The sequence below is a fragment of the Eptatretus burgeri genome, chromosome 2 (genome assembly GCF_056783735.1).
Source record: "Eptatretus burgeri isolate ZD-2024b chromosome 2, Ebu_testis_v1, whole genome shotgun sequence".
NCBI lineage: Eukaryota > Metazoa > Chordata > Myxini > Myxiniformes > Myxinidae > Eptatretus > Eptatretus burgeri.
Genome location: NC_140962.1, coordinates 52,709,591 through 52,722,241, shown reverse-complemented (window position 1 = coordinate 52,722,241; position 12,651 = coordinate 52,709,591). Strand labels below are relative to the sequence as shown.

Below are 12,651 nucleotides of genomic sequence, written 5' to 3'. Positions count from 1 at the left end.
ATGCTCATGTAGAAAATTTGGCCTAGAATGTTCTCCAGCATGTGGAGAATGTAAAGGCCTACACTGCTCTAACACAATCCTGCCTGATCCAGAAAGTGATGCTGAGGATGTATTATAATGTTTAATTTGTGACTGTATTTTCAAGGTGTTGTTTAGAAGTGACTTACTTGAAGTGGTTTAACATATTTATGTTTCTTCATTAGATATACATGTCAGCTCTTGATAGCACTATAAAATAGTGATTGTTATGTCATTTTAACAAATAGTGTAGTACTAGTTTACTAGTTACATGTAATATTGAAAAGAAAATGGCTGCCCTGGAATTGTACTGTTAAGATTCACATGTACATATTACAAAATGTGTTGTATATTTGCTTTTAGTAGCTTAGTACTTCTGGCTAGAATAGCTTTTTAAGTTTGGTGTTTTTGCTATTTTAAATTCCATAGCAATAAATGGAGATAATGTATAACATATCAGCACCCAGGAGGATTCCAAACTTCTAAGCATAAACTAATTGCCTGATTTCTTTTATTGGAATATTGATTAGTGAAATTCCAGTAACAAAATAATTGTTTTATTTGTATAATGATTCATCATAGTATTTTATTTATGTTGCTAACTTTATATTCTGTAAATATGTTGAGGTTTTGCAGTTATATGACATGCCCAAATGGCCATTTGAAGGGAAGAATTTTGGAATATGTTAACCCTCCTTCAATCTTCAGTAAATTGGTTATAGGCTTGTAGCAAGGTATTATGTACACATTTAGGACACGGGGGACCAAAAAATGAAAGTCATTGTATGATTAAGTTTTGCATATCATTTGTTAGCCTACATCATGGGGATTCAGGATCAATTTGGGCAGAGCTTAATTCTTCCTCTTTCTATTGCTCTGACAGGTTCAAGGTCAAATAGACCCAAAGAGTATCAATTATCTGTATCAAGGAACCACTCATATCATTCTAAAATTGGTCTGATGGCTTAGATCTGTATTATACACTAATTGGAAACCACATATATGGAGAATATTTTGTTTACCTGATATTTGACCTTGAGCGAAGAGGTCAAGGTCATATGAAATTAACAAACTGATCAAATTGATCAGTGTTCATTCAGGTCATAAATATAATATGCACATAAACTTAACCATCGAAATACATGCTGTGATGAACCAAACTAACATCTCAGGATTAAAAGTGCAGATTTCTTTAAAATGTTACGTACTTCCTAACGACCTTTGATGTTCTGTATACTGAACACAAACTGGCCTTTGGTAATGATATTTATAATCATAGGGCCATCTTGGTAAACTTATTCTATGGTTATAAAATCAAGCTTATAGCTAGCAGTAATTTTGTAGCAGCTTGGTAAATGCAATTTGTTACGTACTTCCTAACATTTTTGACCCAATCATGGAAGTGAACCTAAAAACTGGTATGTCGTAATGATCCATGTTGAAACTTGCCATTTTAAATAATCACTTTATGCAGAAGTAAATTGCTATTTAAGATGTTCTATCAGATACATTTCAAATTTCTGGAATAAGATTTTGTAAGCTTCACTATGACTGGGGGAAATTTTGCAAAATCTGATATTTTACACATTTGAAGGTGCCAAGATATGCAGAAGGTCATAAGAAATGTAGTTTCGAGGAATTGTTCTATTCTTAAGCATAATGATATATATCAAACAAAAAATGCATTTTCAACCATTTTGGACAACATATACAATCGTACATGTAACCCATTTCTAAGAAATGAGCTATAAAAATGAAAAAAAAATAGCCTGTGTTTGGATAAAAAACATGCTTTGTAAGCAACTATATCCATAGGACCAATAGCAAACTATACATTTTCTGAAAGCACAGACACTTGGGCATTATATAACATTAAGATTGTTTATCTTATTAAAACTGGGTTCAATTTCTAAGCTTTCTCCTCATTTAGGACCACAGTGTACACAATACCATGCTACAAGCCTATATCTCACTAACTACATTACATATTGGCAAAATTTAAAAACTATGGCAGTCAGAAAACATGTATATAGATATTCAGACCAATTGCGGACCTACTTTGGAAATTAAAAAAAATTGTGAATTTAAAAATGTCAACATATCTATCTATAATTCCAGCAATCTGTGTGTGTGTGTGTGTGTGTGTGTGTGTGTGTGTGTGTGTGTGTGTGTGTGTGTGTGTGTGTGTGTGTGTGTGTGTGTGTGTGTGTGTGTGTGTGTGTGTGTGTGTCTGTGTGTGTGTGTCTGTGACCGCTGTTTCTCGACAACCACTGGTCCGATCTAATTGAAACTTGCCAGGTATATTGCTTGGGACCTGAGGATGTGCCTTTTCAAGGTTTGATATTAATCGGACAAGTGCTTCCCAACTTATGGCCATTTATTTACCAACCAATGACAAGACACGTTGTTGAGTGGGCGTGGCTGATGGGGAAGGGAATCTCAGCCGCGTTCCCCATTACGGGTTACAACGTACGGGCTTCCGGAGAGTGATGACTTCGTGTATTCTAATAATTTCTCGATTTCTTATGCGCATTTATAGATAAATACAATGCCCCAAGTTATGATCATTTTCATATTAGACGGTGCATAAATTTCGGTAACATCAGAGTGAGCTGGTGTGCTCCGAACCAGGAAGTAATTTTTTTTCTCTCTTCTCTTTTTGTTTTTCCTTGCAATGACATTGCGAAAAGGTAAAATACGTTGGCGCTAATTGAATATTTGGGCATTAAAACTAAATTGCGAATAATTGTAACTGCGAATAATACGCGAACTTCACGGCCACGCATGTACGGGCACGTGAGAGCAAAGAAACGGCCTGTGTGGTTGTTGTTTCTTGCTTGCGGTTTGAGTATTTATTTATTAATTTTTTTTTTTATGGGCACGTACTAGTATGTCTAAATTCGATAATTTTTAGTGATAGGCAGAAATGTTTTTCTTCCGTCATGATGTTAATTTTAGGTCTACGTCATTACTTGTGGTGTTGTTTGAAAGGTAATTTTATTGTGAATCTACTCATATCTTAATATTGAGAATCGGCCAGTAAATTGTCATGATATGGTCATGTTACTATACCCTCCCCCTATATTTTGGCTGTCAATTTTTTCTTCAATGTCACCTTAAACTGAGGTCAAAATGAAGCTGTTCCAATGTCCCGATTTAAGGTGACTTTTAGTATGTCATTCTATGATATATTTGGAGTGAAAAAAAACTTGAATGATTACTATTGCAATTTGTGGTGGGTTTGACCCTAAAATGGCCTATTTTGACCATCCGAGTAGATAAGATCGAGGTTTTGGATGGGGGAAGATAAGAGGTGGTGGTGAACAGCTGTTTTGAAGACCTGGAGGGAAGAGTGGGTTTGAAAAGAGTGTGGGAGTTTATTCCAAAGGCGGGAAAAAAAGGAAATGAAAGAGTGAAGGTGAGCAGTGATTCTTGATTTTCATAGTTTTACCAGAAGGGGGTTTCTGGCAGACCTTGCGCACCCTGCGGAAATATGGGGAGGTTGGGGGGGGGACATATCGCAAACAAAGCTGGGGGGCAAGACCGGAGAGGAGACAGTAGAAGACAGAAAGACCACTGACCTGCCTGCGGTGAGAGAGCGTGAGAGGCCCAAATACTCAGCCTCAGTCAATCAAGTGCAGTGTCCCCAACCTCGGTAGCGATAGTGTTTAGATGGGTGATGAGCTGTGCTCGGTTTCTGCCAGACATAATGGTTTGCATTCAGGTCAAAGAGTTCAATTTTCATCTCATCTCATCACAGAATCTTTTCCCTCATGGTCTTCGAGTCTTTCACATGCCTTTTTGCAAACTACAGGTCTGCTGTCATGTGCCTTTCTCTCAGGAGTGGCTTCCATCTGGCCACTTTCCAAAAAAGCTTCGATTTGTGAAGTGCCGCAGAGACTGTTGGCCTCCCAGCAGGTTCTCCCGTCTCAGCCAAGGAACTCTGTCGAGTGGTCAATGGGTTCTTGGTCACCTCCCTGACCAAGGTCCTTCTTGCCCGGTTGCTCAGTTTAGTCAGATGGTCAGATCTAGGAAGGGTCTGGATAGTTCCAACTTCTTTCCATTTCCTAATGATTTCCTCGGCAGGTATATTCTCGGGATGCATTGATTTTTGTAGATTGTGGATAGTGAGGAGTTTTGTTTTGATGTCCAGTTTTCTGATTTCCGATTGTGGCCAGTTTACTATTCCACAGCTGTATTGGAAAACTGGTACTGCGAGTTAGTTTATGATTTTGATTTTGATTTTGTTCCTTGGGGAGAGGTATGTTTTCAGGATCAGCCTTGTTTTATGCAGGTGTTCTTTGGTAATTGTCTTGCACATTTTTTATGACATATTTCGTGGCCCTCTTCTACTCCAAGGTCACTGTAAGATGCTTCGTTGTCTATCTCCTATATTGTTGTATCAAGGTCGATTTTTCTTTTATGTTGTCCGTTTTTGTTGGACTAACTTACACCAATGTGCACTTGACACACTTATCTAGGCCAAATTCCATTTGGATGTTGTCACAGTCCCTTTTCACGAGTTTCAGTTCTGATTTTTTTTTGTCGTTCGGTGGAAAGAGTTTTAACATCCATATGCAGTAGATGTGTCACCTTTGTTGTGTTTTTTGGACGTTATGCTATTGGTTGTTAAGGTGTATCGGTGTCCTTGCTCATTAATGAGGTTACTTAGTGGATCCAGAGCCAGGCAAAACAGGAGGGGGAAAGGCTCTTTCCTTGAAAGATCCCGCATCATATCTTCACACCTGGTATTTCAATCTTTCCTTCCGAGTGCTGCAGGATTAGCATGGTATTCCTTAGATCCATGGGTTTCTCAATCAGATTGATTATTTGGGGATTTTTCTTGTAGATTTGCATGCACTTTATCATCCATGAACATGGGACACTATCAAAAGCTTCTTTTTTATTTCGTCTATCCAGGCTGTGGACAATTTGGTTCTTCTTGTTTTGCAGCTTTTGAGTATGGCATTGTTTAGTAGTAAGTGGTCTATTGTTCCATAGCATCTTCTCTTGCATCCCTTCTCCTGATGCAGATGCATTGCCTGAAAGCTGGTGCCATTGTACATGTTTGTGTTGGCATCAATCAGAGGTGGGCAACCAATATTTTCATGTAACCCGAAATGAAACTACAAATATATATATATATATATATATATATATATATATATATATATATATATATATATATATGTAAATATATATGTATATATTATAAATTCGCATTAATGGAAATGAGTTTAACTCACAAATTTTTCGATTTACCGATTTTGAGTCCACATTACCAGAGTAAAGTCATGAGCGAGAAGTTTCGAAGGTTTATGCAAGCTTGTTTTGTGAATTCACATCTTACTGATCAGCATCTTAAAAAACTGGGATAGGCTTCCACAAAAGCTGCATCTACAGGCAAAACAAAATGTCACAAATATAGTATGAGGGCATTGAAAAATTTCTCAGAATTAGATACTCACAATAGTCAGACATGACTTTTTTATTTTTCAATATATTGGCCCCTTGACTTCAATGCACTTCTTACTCCATTTGTCCTTCAAACTGTCGATGGCAAGTAAAATACAAGTTTTCAGATTGCTCTCTATCTCTCTTTTGCAGTGTCTCAGTTGCTTCAGTCACTTCCTTGTCATCGGCAGCCACACAGGTGTGACTTCAAATGTCGAAACAGGTAATAGTCACCGAGGGGCGTGTCTGTGGTGTGTGATGGTGAAGCAGCTGCTCAAACCCACGGTTACTCGTGTTTGTCTTTGCACAGCTGCATTGTTTTGAGTAGGAGCACACCATTGTTTCAATATCATTTGGCAATTTTTCTTTGATGGCCTTCCCCATTTTTTTTGTATAAAGTTGACATAATATTCCCTTGTGATTGCAATTTTGTGAGGAATTTCGTCAATCATCAGATCTTGCAAGCTGTGCTTCATTTATCATAACTTGAGTTTCCAATTATCATTGGAATTTCAATTGAAGAGGAAGCCATTCGGCCCATAATGCCTGTTCAATGGTTGCCAACTTATGGTTTTTTGTCCATATGTTTTATCCTTTTAAATTCTGAGCATAAAGCAAGCAGGCAGCATGTCCCTTTTTAAAAAGTCTTTGGTATGACGCAGCCAGGGTCTGGTTCAGAACCCCCAACGTCCTGCCTCAGAGCAGGCACTCTCAATCATTACGCCACTCTGCATGGATTCCAATTTGGTTTCAGGATCTCAGTGCTGAAGCTGCATTTCCTTCTCAGTTACCAGACGAGCAAGATTTTAGTAGCATTTATATGACATTCATGCATGATTAATGCCTCCACCTGGGCAACCATTTGTGTGTCTGTCACATCTGCCTGCAGTTCTGATCGAGGTGTATCTTCAATGGATTCAAACCATGTATGAAGTCAACTGCCATTTGACTACTGTGTTGAATACAAGAGCACACCCTCACGGCACACAAGCATTGTGCGTGCGTTATTTTTGGAACTGGCACCTTCTTTGCTTAAAAATTTAATGACATCTCGATGCTCCATTTTAGCAACATCATTCTGAAACAATGGACAGAATTCTGAAACAACAATGTCACATTAATGAAACTAATAATTGCATACCTGCAAGTTTATAATGAGCCAAAGCCAGCAGACCTATGGTGCTAAGCAATACAACACTCATGTTTTGAACACTGTGTGTGTGTGCGTGCGTGCGTGCGCGCGTGTGTGCGTGTTCAGAGACCATATTTGTTCTAATTCCTTTGTGATATAAATACAAGGAAATCAGACACAGGTGGAGGCCATTCAGCCCATCATACCTGTGCGACATCAACACCATACTATTTTATCAACACAAGATCCAAAGAAGAAAATGCAAAATTTATTTATTTATTATGTTTTTGTGTGTTTGTGTTTGTTTTTTTAATTTATTGTTTATTTTAAGTTTTTGTATTTTTTTAATAATTATTTTTTTCTTCTTCTTCCCCTCAGGGGAGGGGGTAAGGGCTTGGTTAAAAACACACAAAATCAATCACACAACCCCCCTTGACAAGATCCCTACAAACAGCACTCCGTACACAATCACCCATCAATGCTCAAACGACCTAAAAGTCTTATCCACATCCCCATACCCCTCTATCTCCATAACTTCCAGGTACCTATCTAATTATAATTTAAACTTATCTACTGTTTCTGCTGTCACTACCTTTCCAGGGAGGCCATTTCCATGCATCAACTACTCTTTGTGTGAAAGTCCCCTGCCTTATGACCATCTTCACTCTCCTCTTCTTTACTCAAGAGAGTAAATTAAATGGCAACACTTGTCAATATTAAGTAATTTTCAGATGTTATTGTGTTGTTCAGTTCATTGGGCTGTCACGTGCATGGAATATTTTTTGTTGTTTTGGTAAAAGTAGGATTTCTTCATAGAAAGCTATTCGATGTTGTGGTTTCCTTCAGTTGCTTTTGGGCATCTCATAAAGGCACATCCTACATTTGGGTTTAAATTCTGCCGTTGGGTTTGCAATGCATTTTCTTCATTGTTTTGATGATCAAGCCAGGCAAACAATAAGTTATTGTTCAGAAAAGGCCTCTTTATTGCTTGATCTCACTTCAAAGCACACAGCATATTCACAAGATCTCATCAATTCTGTAATGGAGCTGTTGAAGAAATAATGTGCCAAAGATTCTGGAAGAAATACAAATTCAGATCTCTTTTCATAACAAAATTATTTTGTGGCATTGCAGGAATAGAAACTTCCTCAACGGTTAGGGCATTTGTTACCTGCCAGTTGTCCTTCCATTGAAAGATTGCTGAATACCTTTCCAGAACATTAAAAACTGATTGGTCTCCAAGGGTTACCAGGCAGGAGCTCAGAGCCAAGCCCCTTGGGCTTTCGAACAGCACGGCTGGCTTCTGGGTGGTTCAGTTATTTTTATCTTCTCAGAATGACAATGAGGTATAGCAACCTCCTCTCAATGTCGACATAAGGGTGAAATATCCTGCACTTGCTTTGTTTATATGGCATTCATGCATGATTAATGCCTCCACCTTGGCAACAGTTTGCGTCTGTCGCATCTGCCTGTGCTCCTAATCCAGGTGTACGGTATGTCCAAGGGATTCATGCCCACGTTTAAAGTCAAGCGCCATTTGACGATTGTAGTCTGCATTTCATCTTCAGTCAGGAGATCATCACTGATTGCAATCAGTCTTCCACAACACGTAGTCAGAGCCCCAACAGTGAGGGCCTTTAATATTCTTGTAGATCATCACTGGAAATGCGGGCAGATCAGTTTGTGTTGACTCTCCCACATGCCCTATCAAAAGTATCAACTTCACAAAGAACGGAACAATCAAAAGGATTAACCATCCTCTCTTATTGTATATATTTCTGCATTTATGTATGTCAATGCTTTAAGTAACATTGTGTGAGAAAGGCTGGGGTGGAGGGGGGGAGCACAGCACACCTTGTGAACAAATAATCACTTTGAAAACATGATATATCAAATAAATTTGCACATCAGTGAAAGCATTTGCGATTACACCTGTGTTCAGCCCAATTGCTGAATCTGCAGGTAGCATCGGGTGAAACAGAACATTGAAGTTTTGAATGTTTTATACTTTGTTTTGAACACAATGGACTCGAGATAAGATAATTTTTGATAAGATGAATGCCAATTTACAGACTCCTTTCATTCAGACTTATACTGACAAATATACAATAAATTTTGAAATGTTATAGCTCACTGAGGAGCCTGTGTACATTATTACCAAAGGGATGTGGACACACCTGCACCAGACTGTGAAGGACTGAAGAGTACAGCTTGCTATATACTCCGAGTAGTTATTTCGGTGATATAGTAGGTGGATAGGAGGGCGGAGTTATGAAACCTTCATTATCTCAATAATTAATTTCTGCATTTTAACCATAATTCTCTCTTTTGATTGTCATTTAGTCCCGAGTTTAAGGATCTACACGGTGATACGATGTGAAAGCGTTTTTAGAGTCGCGCAGTCCATTTATAGTGTTGCCTCCTCAACTGGGATTATGAAACTTTACTCTTTCTTTTAATCCAGGCATGCCTCTTCCTGTCACATCGCTGACAGGTCTAGTCAAAAGACAGCATGTTGCACTTCACAAACATATTGGATGTCCTTTATGTGAATCACACTGAGGATGCAAAATGAAGTGAATAACAAGTGGAAAAGGGATCTTTTATAACATGTAGTTGTTTGTTATTGTTGTTGTTGTTGTTGTTGTTGTTGTTGTTTGTGCACTCCTGTGTATTTTTTATTGCTTTTAGAAGTATTACTATGTATAATTTTGTGTGCTCCTTCTGTGTCCTTCTACAGGATTCCAGAATAGCAAGAGCGACAATTGCTTTGCAATACATGTCCCCTACCGGTCCCAATGAATGTTTGGGAGATTAAAAAAAAATTGCATTTAATGCATGCTTGAGCCGATACCGGAATCAAAATGAAGAAGAAGAGCCTATCTACCCCACTGTTTCATTAGTTTTTAGGCTTTGCCTATTTAATATTAAAAATACAGTCAATTCTTGTTTAACGTTATAGTTACTTTCTTGAAAATTGTGACTTTTACTGAAACGGCTTTAAGCAAATTCAATTTCCCCATAATAATTAATGTAAATGGGTAGAGGGGGGGGTGGGGGGGAGTTAGGTTCCAGGAATTTTTTTTTTGTCAGACAAAGGACATTATTAACCTCCGCCATCGAAGATCGGAGGTTACTGTTTTCACCCCTGTCTGTTTGTGAACAGTATTACAGAAAAACTCCTGGACGGATTTCGATGAAACTTGGTGGGGGGATTAGGTATGTAATGGTCCAAGGATCATGCCATTAGATGTTGGACTTGGTCCAAAGTCCAATATGGCCACTATGGCGGCCATTTTGAAAAAATATTTGAATTTTTGTTTTTGCATTTCTACATGTTTTAAGTGATTTCCAACCCCCCAAAAAAAATTTGTTAGAGAAAAAAAACAAAATTTTGCAACTTTTTTCAAAAAAAATTCGATTTTATTTGAAAAATATTTGAATTTTTTTTTTTTGCATCTCTACATGTTTTAAGTGATTTTCAACCCCCCCCCCAAAAAAAAATTAGTTGGAGAAATAAAAAACAAATTTTGCAACTTTTTTTTCAAAAAAATTTCGATTTTATTTTTTTGGCATTTCTCCATGCGCGTCGATCTAGTTTAGTTTATTCCATCGTGGTTCAGTAGAGTCTGATCCATTTTGACCTACAATGAATAGGATATCGGGTTCACTTAAGTGACCCAGCAGTATTGGCGGTGGAGGTTTTGCACTCTACCGAGTGCTCCCCCTCTTGTTTATATATGGAGTATAAGTTAAAAATAATTTAAAACAAACAATTGAATAGCATCATCTATCATCATCTCGAGTTGCTTTTTTCTCATAATCTCAAGTTGCTGCAGATCTTCATTGGTTAACTGTTCTCCGTGTGATTGCAGAAGTTATGAAACGTCGGCTTCTTACACCTCATCAAAACCCACTTTATTGGCCATGCCAAGGATAACTCTCCAAAGATAAGATAGCAAGAAAGTGGGGACATCATCTTTAAATCCTTTCAAGTCATTGACACATTCAGACCACAACTTCCCCCACAAACCATTCATGCACACCTGAGTAACTTCAGCCCAGGACCCACCGACGTTATCAATCCACTTGAGGATGTTTACATTAGTTTAACACATAAACACGTGGCAGCGAACTAGTACACAACTTAATAACGGAGCAGTGAATGACTTTAAACGAGTATGTTCTCCCATAGATCAGCGACTTAATTACAAAACATTTTCGACTGGAACGATGTTAAGCGAGGACTTACTGTAGCTCGATGTACATACCTGAAGCAAAAACATGTGTACAGCAGATGTGCGTATGTAAGTGATTGTGGTTATACAGTGTCTGAAGAAAGTATTCACACCCCTCAACTTTTGTCACATTTTGTTGTGTTACAGCCAGAATTCAGAATTGATTAAACTTGAATTTTCTGTCACCGATCCACACAAAATACCCCATTAATGACAAAGTGAAAACACGTTTTTAAAATTTTTTACAAATAATTGAAAAATCAAAAGCTGAAATATCTTCCATCAATAAGTATTCAACCCCTTTGCAATAACACTCCAACTTGAGCTCAGGAGCATCCGATTTCCTTTGATCATCCTTAAGATGTCTCTATAACTTCATTGGAGGCCACCTGTGGGCCAATTCAATTGATTGGTCATGATTTAGAAAGAAACACACCTTGTTAAGGTCCCATAGTTGACTACATGTCATAACAGAAATTCCGCTATGAAGTCCAAGGAACTGTCCGTAGAACTCCGAGATAGAATTGTGAGGAGGCATAGATCTGGGGAAGGGTATAAAACAATTTCTAGAATGTTGAAAGTTCCCAAGAGCACAGTGAGCTCCATCATTAGGAAATGGAAAGAATATGGAACTACCTAAACTCTTCCTAGAGCTGGCTGTCCGACCAAACTGAGCAACTGGGAAAGAAGGTCTTTGATCAGGGAGGTGACCAAGAACCCAATGGCCACTCTCATAGAACTACAGAGTTGCTTGGTAGAGATGGGAGAACCTGCCGTAAGGACAACAGTCTGCAGCACTTCACAAATCTAAGCTTTATGGGAGAGTGGACAGATGGAATCCACTCCTGAGGAAAAGGCACATGACAGCATGTGTGGAATTTGCAAAAACACAAGTGAAGGATCGACAGCATGAGGGGAAATATTCCGTGGTCTGAGGGCATGAAAATTGAGCTATTTGGTCTGAATGCAAAGCACTATTTCTGGCCGAAACTGAGCACAGCTCATCATCCATCTAATACCATCCTCACCGTGAAGCATGGTGGTGGCAGCATCATACTCTCGGGATGCTTTTCAGTAGCATGGACTGGGAAACTTGTGAGGATAGAGGGGACAATGAATGGAGCTAAATACAGGCAAATCCTTAAGGCAAACCTGCTTCAGAGTGCAAAATACCACAGACTGTGCCGAAGATTTATGTTCCAAAAGGACAATGACCCCAAGCATACAGGCAAAGCAACACTGGAATTGCTTCAGAACAAGAATGTTAGTCCTTGAGTGGCATAGCCAAAGCTCAGATTTGAATCCCGTTGAGAATCTGTGGAAAGACTTGAACATTGCTGTTCACTGACACTCCCCATCCAACTTGACAGAGCTTGAGCAAATCTGCAAGGAAGAATGGGAGAAAATCCCCAAATCCAGATGTGCAAAGCTGATACAGACATATCCAAGAAGACTCGAAGCTTTAATCGCTGCCAAAGGCACTTCTACAAAGTATGAACTCAGGGGGTTGAATACTTGTTGACGCAAGACATTTCAACTTTTCATTTTCAATTCATTTGTAAAAAATTTCTAAATATCATCATCTCTAGTGTAACGGTATCATCGTGGGGTATTTTGTGTAGATCTGTGACAAAATATTTAAATCTAATCCATTTTAAATTTAGGCTGTTTCACAACAAAATGTGACAAAAGTCGAGGAGTGTGAATACTTTCTGAAGGCGCTGTGCACCTGGGATCATTCCCATTGCACTGAGCCACGGACGAACACCCAGGCCAAAGGCCTGCCGATCTCTTCTGCTTCATGCAAGA

General features: G+C 38.6%; 1 long non-coding RNA gene across 1 annotated transcript; it reads left to right on the top strand.

Moving 5' to 3' along the window:
* The first annotated feature begins 5,361 nt into the window (after window positions 1-5,361).
* Window positions 5,362-9,983, top strand: LOC147032052 (uncharacterized). The gene is made up of 3 exons (XR_015055022.1): window positions 5,362-5,695; window positions 6,362-6,467; window positions 7,205-9,983. It is a non-coding gene; the product is annotated as an uncharacterized LOC147032052 (long non-coding RNA).
* Window positions 9,984-12,651: the final 2,668 nt, after the last annotated feature.